Below are 6,635 nucleotides of genomic sequence, written 5' to 3' on the forward strand. Positions count from 1 at the left end.
GCATTTGCCCAGCATCGGTTCGCACCAAACCGCATGGTACAAAGTACCATGCAATGAAGTTGCCGTGCATTTAAAAAAGTAGTGCATGCACTACTTTTAGTGCGGTGCCATTTCAGCCCATTCAAATGAACGGGCTTGAAATCGCACTGCATAGACCCGCATATGAACCACATTCAGACCAGGGCATACTGTGAACCGGCCCTGAGTACAATAACAAGTACAGTGGATATAAAAGTCTACACACCCCTGTTAAAATGTCAGGTTTTTGTAATGTAAAAAAATAAGACAAAGAAGTAATTTCAGAACTTTTTCCACCATTAATGTGACCTATAAACTGTACAACTCAATTGAAAAACAAACTGAAATCCTTTAGGGGGGGAGTAAACATAAAAAACTAAAATAATGCGGTTGCATAAGTGTGCACACCCTCTTATAAGTGGGGATGTAGCTGTGTTCAGAATTAGGTAATCACATTCAAAATCATGTTAAATAGGAGTCAGTACACACCTGCCATCATTTAAAGTGCCTCTGATTAACCGCAATTAAAGTTCAGCTGTTCTAGTAGGTCTTTCCTGACATTTTCTTCGTCGCATCCTACAGCAAAAGCCATGGTTCGCAGAGAGCTTACAAAGCATCAGAGGGATCTCATTGTTAAAAGGTCAGGAGAAGGGTACAAAAGAATTTACAAGAAATTAGATATACCATGGAACACAGTGAAGACAGGCATCATCAAGTGGAGAAAATATGGCGCAACGGTGACATTACCAAGAACTGGATGTCCCTCCAAAATTGATGAAAAGACAATAAGAAAACAGAAGGCCTACAGTATCATTAAAGGAACTGCAGGAATATCTGGCAAGTACTGGCTGGTATGGTACATGTGACAACAGTCTCCCGTATTCTTCATATGTCTGGGCTATGGGGTAGAGTGGTAAAACAGAAGCCTTTTCCTATGTCGAAAAACATCCAAGCCCGGCTAAATTTTGCAAAAACACATTTGAAGTCTCCCAAAAGCATGTGGGAAAATGTGTTCTGGTCTGATGACACCAAGGTTGAACATTTTGGCCATAATTCCAAAAGACATGTTTGACACAAAAACAACACTGCACATCACCAAAAGAACACCATACCCACAGTGAAGCATGGTGGTGGCAGCATCATGCTTTGGGGCTTTTTTTCTTCAGCTAGAACTGGGACCTTAGTCAAGGTAGAGGGAATAATGAACAGTTCCAAATACCAGTCAATATTGGCACAAAACCTTCAGGCTTCTGCTAGAAAGCTGAACATGAAGAGGAACTTCATCTTTTAACATGACAATGACCCAAAGCATACATCCAAATCAACATAGGAGTGGCTTCACCAGAAGAAGATTAAAGTTTTGGAATGGGCCAGCCAGAGCCCAGACCTGAATCCAATCAAAAATCTGTGGGGTGATCTGAAGAGGTCTGTGCACAGGAGATGTCCTCGCAATCTGACAGATTTGGAGTGTTTTTGCAAGGAAGAGTGGGCAAATATTGCCAAGTCAAGATGTGCCATGCTGATAGACTCATAACCAAAAAGACTGAGTGCTGGAATCAAATCAAAAGGTGCTTCAACAAAGTATTAGTTTAAGGGTGTGCACACCATATTATTTTAGTTTTTTATTTTTTCTTCCCTCCACCTAAACGATTTCAATTTGTTGTTCAACGGAGTTGTACAGTTTATAGGTTACATTAAAGGTGGAAAAAGTTCTGAAATGATTTATCTTTGTTTTATTTTTTTACATCACAGAAACCTGACATTTTAACGGGTGTGTAGATTTTTTATATCCACTGTATATACAGTAGAAAAGTCACAATGTAAGAATGTGAAAGTCAAACACTATGCTGCTAAAGTATGTGAATGCCCCACTTGAGTGGCCTGCACAGAGCTCCTACCTTAAAGTTTATCTATGGTTAAAGTGTAAAATCGTGACTTCACAAATCTTTTTTTTTTGGCTTAATGGGTACAAATTCTCACAGTCCCACTTCAAAATCTTGTAGAAAGCCTTCCCAGAAGAGTGGAGGCTGGAGGAACAGCAAAAGAAGGTGCTAGGGGACTACTCCATATTAATATTCATGGTATCGGAATAGAATGCACAACAAACTCATATCGCAGTGATGGTCAGTTGCCCACATATTCTTGTCCATATTCTACATTAACATTTACTTTAAGGCAAGGGTCTCCAAACTACGGCCTGCCAGCTACATTTGGCCCGCTACAACATTTTCGTAGATCAACGTGCACTGATTGAGGATTAAAGTCAGCATAGGCAGCCTATGGTCTTTGCTTCTGAAGTACAGGGGAGAAGATCAGATGGCGACCCTGAAGGAAGTAGGGACTCCTAAGGCAGAGGCCCTGATGGGAACTTGATATATGGGGGAATCCAATGGGGACTGTGATTTATGGGAGAATCTAATGGGGACCCTGATGTATGGGTGAATCTAATGGGGAACCTGATATACAGGGGGAATCTAATGGAGACCCTGATGCATGGGGGGAATCTAATGGGGAAACTGATATATTGGGGGAATCTAATGGAGACCCTGATGTATGGTGGGAATCTAATGGAGACCCTGGTGTATGGTGGGAATCTAATGGAGACCCTGGTGTATGGGGGGAATCTAATGGAGACCCTGGTGTATGGGGGGAATCTAATGGAGACCCTGGTGTATGGGGGGAATCTAATGGAGACCCTGGTGTATGGGGGGAATCTAATGGAGACCCTTATGCATGGGGTGAATCTAATGGAGACCCTGATGTATAGGGGGAATCTAATGGGGGCCGTGGTGTATGGGGGGAATCTAATGGAGACCCTGATGTATAGGGGGAATCTAATGGGGAACCTAATATACAGGAGGAATCTAATGGGGAACCTGATATACAGGGGTAATCTAATGGGGGCCCTGATGTATGGGGGGAATCTAATTGGGATACTGATGAAAAGGGACCCTGATGTAAGGTGGGACTCCACTGGAGACCCTAATGCAAGGGGAGACTCTGAGGTAAGGGGGTGTGGGGATTTTGTTCAGCCCACAATTATTTGTAAAATATACAATGCGGCCCTCGTACTGACCCCTGCTTTAAAGTAAACAGTAAAAAAAATCTCAAAATACATATTTGCTGAAAATAAACAGTTCTTTCCCTGTGAGAGTTCCATGGACATAAATTGGCGGTTGTTTGTAAGGACACGATCCAACTCTATTTTTTTCATAAAGTCTGCAGCTTGTGAAAATCCCCTCATTGCCACAAATTCTTAGTAAACCAAGTAATACCAACTCAGCCAATAGCTACCCCGGTTTTGCATGTGAGAGACAGGTACACTTTAATAAAATCTGATTTTTCTTTTCGAATATGTAGGCAGCTCGCAAGTGACAAAACCGAACAGTTTTCTTTTTTTTTCATTATTCAACTCTGGCTTGTTATAAGCGGAATATACCCAAGGAGTAAATCACTATTACTGGAAGCGGCTGCTGAAAATCCCCAGCGATGTAAAAATAATTCCTTTTATCAGATGTGTCAATTTATAAAGGAGAGAAAGGTGAAATCTCCATCTGCTGAGTTTTCTGAAAAAGAGAATGGGATCTCAGTGGTCGATTTTACATAGCACCTGTTTAATATTTCATTTCCTCCCTTAAACTACTGCCAAACTACAACGATGATAGCAAAGGTGTATGGCAAGCCATGAGATCTTGTTTATCAAACAATTTGAAAACAGAAGGATGAACAATTATTGGTCGCAGTTTTGTATTTCTTTTTATTTAGGGCTACAAAGTAAAATATTTTAATTAAATAAACAAATACATTAATGAATGAATTCATTAATTTAAAGTGAAACATTGCATATTAATAATTTTGTATTTTGCTTTAGCCACCCTTGACTCCTTTTTTCATGTATACAGTATATATAGGCTAATTAAAACAAACAAACAAAAAAAAAAAACCTGCTGTTTGCAGCGTTTTATAGCTCAAGCTGCAACTTACACACAATTCAAATGCAGTGACTTATCAAACAGCTTAGTCTAAGATTTGCAATTAACAAGTAGGTGGGTCAGTCCTCTGGGATTACATTTTTATTTGTAAAACAGAGATTAATTCTGCCTGGCAGCACTAGGGTCATTGGTTTGAATCCCAACCATGGTACAACCTGCCTGTCACGTACCTGATAGAAGTCTGAATTGACAAGGTCAGCCTCTCTTGTATCTCCAACCCAGGCCCCACTGAAGGTGAAACAGATGGTGCCGAGCGACAGGAGGAACATGAGTGCCGGTGGATATTGATTGTGGAACTTGCAGCTGGTGATGTAACCTCGGTAAATCAAGCAGGGCATCCAGTCAGGAACAGAGGAGATGCCGGAACGTGAAGTTAAGGAAGCACTCCACTGGAACTGCAAGATCTGGGTATGTGGTTTGCCGGAACTTCTGATAAACGTGAGGCCAGAGCACACCATGACAACCGGAGCTGATGTAATGACAGCCATGACAAGCACTCGGCAGGACTGTAGAGCCAACACTGGAGCCAGAAGCGTAGTCAGAGTAATAGCCAGGGTCAGCAACGAGCAGGCGATGAAGTACCAAAACATCAGATGGGGACGTGGTCAGGAGGAAGCCAGGATCAGAAACCGATGAGCAGAAGCATAAACAGGATCCAAGAGCAAGTCAATGGCAAGCCGGGTCAGTAACTGATACACACAGGATACAGCAGGAAACATGAAGTTAGCTGAAGACCAGTCAGCACTGACAGAGAGTAAGAACTTTCTTTAAATAGTCTGTCTGGCGCCAGAAACGGTGGGCACACTCCTGCGTGTGTGTGCGCATTTCTGCTGCAAGCGCGAGCCTACGCTCATTTCTATTACCCAGTTGCCGTACAGGAATTCCCTTACACTGCCTGGAGTTTGCATGTTCTCCCTGTACCTGCATTGGTTCCTCAGGGTACTCCTGTTTCCTCCCACACTCCAAAGACCTGCCAAATGATTAATTGGCCCTAATATGTGTATATATGAATGTGAGTTAGGGACCTTAGATTGTAAGCTCCTTGAGGGCAGGGACTGGTTTGGTTGTGCAATATTCAGTATATGTAAAGCACTGTGTGAATTGTCGGTGCTTTAAGTCCCTGTAATAATATATATATATATATATTATATAGCCCCAGTATCTATTTTTCAGTATGTTTTGCACCATATCTCACTTTATGCATTTTTAAAGCAAAAATAATTAAAGCACATCATTGTTTGTGAATCTTTTGGAGATCCTGATGGTACCATCACTTCCTTTTGCAAGTTCACAATGCTAAGCCACTGCCTTACACATGGCATATGTAAGCTTCTTTGGTTGGCATTTAGGCTACCTATCATGTCTTTCAGATAGTCAGCCCAATGGATATATGTCTGTCAGGCTTAGTGTTGCCAGCTTGCAGCAGGACGTGTTGTTACTTGCATGATTTTCAAGTAACAAAGTTTGCAACAGATTCACAAAAAAAGATTTGCTTAAAGTGGTTCTAAAGTTTAAATACCATAATGTATTCTCTTAATGCCAAAAGGTAAAAAGCCTTCCACTGCGTGATTCCCCCTCCGTAACACTTTCCTGACTCCTGTATCAATCCCGCTTTGTGCCCAGCTGCAGGTTTTCTCTCCCTCTCTTTATGGTCTCACAGGCTTTGTTGATAACAGTGGGAGCCATTTCTGATCCTCCCATACTGAACATTAACAAGTGAATGTCTTGCCATATTGGACGGCTTCTGAGCTTGTTGGGGTTCCCTCTTGTCCAGATATGTGCCCTTGGTATTTGCTCGCTCTGGGTTCCATTTTCCCCGTCTTGGTGGTTCTGCAATGTACGGCACCGCTCTACACTCATATGTTCCCTGCTTTCCTGAAGAAGCTCCTCTGTGTGAAACGCGTAGAGAAATATAACCTCACACCCTTTAGTAATCTACTTTTATTTAAGAAGACATCATTAGAAACTAAACTTGTTGTTATGATGCTTCTGTCATGATGAAGAGGGTTATATAGACATTTTAGATGTCGTGAGGTTATATGCAGGGCATTCCTCATGCATTTGTGTGAATTTAAATCATTTTTATGGACTACACTAATAAGTGCATTTTAATTTTGATACAATAAATTATCTTTTTTTATACTTTGTTATTTCTTTTTCCGAAAAGCGAGTAGCACCTTGAAAGTCTCAATATTTGTTCCTTTGCTCTTAAACCGAAAAATATGAAGAGCAGTTATAATCCTATATCAGTCAAGAATGGGACAACATTCCTCTCCAAAAACTCTAGCAACTAGTCTCCTCAGTTCCCAGGCATTTACAGACAATTGTTAAAAGAAGAGGGGATGCTACACCATGGTAAACATTGCTTGGTCCCAACTTTTTGGAGACGTGTTGCTGCCATCAATTTTGAAAATCTTATTTTTTTCCTGAAAATGGTACATTTTCTCAGTCTAAACATTTAATTTTTTTTCTCTATTGTTAATAATATATGGGTTTATGAGATTTGCAAATCATTGCATTCTATTTTTAAGTAGATTTTACACAACTTCTTTTTAGAATTGGGGTTGTATCACTTTAAAAATTAGACTCTCCAATGTTGTTGATAAGAAAGAGATCACAATGCTG

This window comes from Staurois parvus, unplaced genomic scaffold (genome assembly GCF_062004578.1).
Source record: "Staurois parvus isolate SC_StPar_1 unplaced genomic scaffold, SC_StPar_1.0 ptg000216l, whole genome shotgun sequence".
NCBI classification, from domain to species: domain Eukaryota; kingdom Metazoa; phylum Chordata; class Amphibia; order Anura; family Ranidae; genus Staurois; species Staurois parvus.